The following is a 2236-nucleotide window of genomic DNA, read 5'->3' on the forward strand; positions in this document are numbered from 1 at the left end:
TTATAATGCGTCGAATAAGTACATACAGCGTAAAATTAACAAATTTATATATACATTTTTCTCTTCAAAAGTGCAAGCTAGATCATCGATAACAGATCGAGATGAGAGATCGTTCAAATTGAACTGTTCACAGAGCCATTTGGGCTTCGTTGGCGCCTCATTGCCATTTCGTCTAGCGCTTATCTCATTTCACGCAACCTCTTTCATAAACAAAAAAATTCATCGGAGTTCATCTCTGAACTGACCGGTGAACGTCGCACAAACGGATTTCCATAGCCGTTAAAAGTAATTGGCTAACCAGAGGCGGATGCCTTGGTCCTCCTGAAATCCACCCAAATCGATGTAACATATCTCGACCGACAGGCAAGCGAACGCATCGCCCATCGTCTGCACTATCGATCTGCCTCATGCATAATTCTCGCGTAAAAAGAATCCTGCCTCGAATAAGCAGCAGAGAAAGCACAAAGCTCTAGCTCGACTCGATACCATTGGATTCTGTCCTCGCGAGGTAAGCTCGTGAATAATTGAGAGAGAGAGAGAGAGAGAGAGAGAGAGAGAGAGAGAGAGAGAGAGAGAAAACTAGAGAAACGAGAGAGGGTGCGGTTGTGTGCGAGAGTAACCACGGCAACGCGAACCACCCGGCTCATCCTACAAGGTGGGAGGAGAGAGAGAGAGAGAGAGAGCTGGTCCTCTCGGGCCGACGGCGGCTAGGCGCGCGAGCTCGAGTCTCCCGGCGGCGCTCTGCGCACGCGATCAATAAAGCGGCCAGCGCGACAGAGGAGGAGGAGGGATTCCCTCTTCATCTTCCCCCTCTGCAGCGCCTCCGTTAATTAACCCGACGACTTTTCGTCTCCGCTCTCGCTCGCGAATCCTGCTCCAATCTCTTGCTGTTCGCAAAGTTAATCGCGCGACGTTAATTGGCAGCGCTGCAACGAGCTCTCGCTATATCCGGTGCCCTTCGCCGCTATTTTCCTCCGAAATCCTCCAGAGATAGAGAGAGACGCCATTGCGGCAAACGGTGAGGGGGCGGGAGCGAGGGCGGACGCAGCTAGAAAGAGAGAGAGAGAGAGAGAGAGAGAGATGAGAAAAGGGAAGAAATGAATAGGGAAGGCCGAGATTCAGCGCCGCTGCGGGAGATGCGAGGAGAGAGTGGGGACGGCGAAAGCCCGATAGGGGAAGCCCCACGCGCGCACGGATTCACCAGTTTCCAAGCGCGATCGATGCCGAATGGCCGATCGCTCGAGCGAGCTTCTTTATTTCGGGCTGGTAATGCGATTAAATTTTCGAAAAAGCAGCGCGATGGCGTACAAAATTACGCCGGGTCACGCGACTCAACTATCCCCCCCCCCCCCCCCCCCCCTGGTCATTGTGGGCCACAGTCTAACAGCTTTTCCGCGTCCCGACCAGCGAAAAGTCGAAATGGCCGGTAAATCCAGAGCAGCTTCGTATTTTCCCTCGCCGCATCGATGCGAGAGAGAGAAAGAACAAGAGAGCTGGAAGCCCCATTAGGGAGAGCTTCGAGAGCGGAAGTGAGCTCGCATGTCGAGTATGGTAGCAGCGTAGCATATTGTGCGGAGGCGAGCGACGCTGAATTATGATTATTGCTTGAAAGATAATGATGACGATAATGAGAGACGCGCACAATCATCTCCAGGGAGAGAGAGAGAGAGAGTAAGTTTTATGTATGGAAAAAAAAACAGATGTCCCTGAATTGCTTCGCGGCTTTTTATTGGTTGAGAAAGGAGAATGCGTGTGTAAGATGTGCTCAGTCGCTGAACGTCGTAACATACCGAAATTGGAAGAGCGTACTTAGAAATGATACGCGATTGATTAAAAAGTTGAGTTACCGTTTTTGTCGCTGACGATCTTTCTTACAAATGTTTCAATCGTGAAATATATTTGTTTTAAAAATACAAATTATTAGTTATAAAAAAAGAAGGTTCTCGTTTGTTATCTGAGACGTAAATTATCAACAAAAAAAAAAAACAGTGGTACAAGTCAATTTGCTCGTGGTGAATTGGCATCAACGAGAATTGATATATCATTACGTTTCTTGTTACTGGTCGTCATGAATGAGTTTGGCACTGTTCCTCATGAATGCTAACGAGGTGATTATTATACTCGTTCAATGTTGCTTGTCTCGTTAGATGAAGCGAGTGTTTCACTCGCACAATACGTGCGATCGACGCGATCGATGGAGAAATTGGTCGCCGAGCGCGGTCGTCTATCTATCTTG

This window comes from Phymastichus coffea, unplaced genomic scaffold (assembly GCF_024137745.1).
Source record: "Phymastichus coffea isolate CEN01 unplaced genomic scaffold, Cenicafe_Pcof_1.1 PCOF00052, whole genome shotgun sequence".
NCBI classification, from domain to species: Eukaryota; Metazoa; Arthropoda; class Insecta; order Hymenoptera; family Eulophidae; genus Phymastichus; species Phymastichus coffea.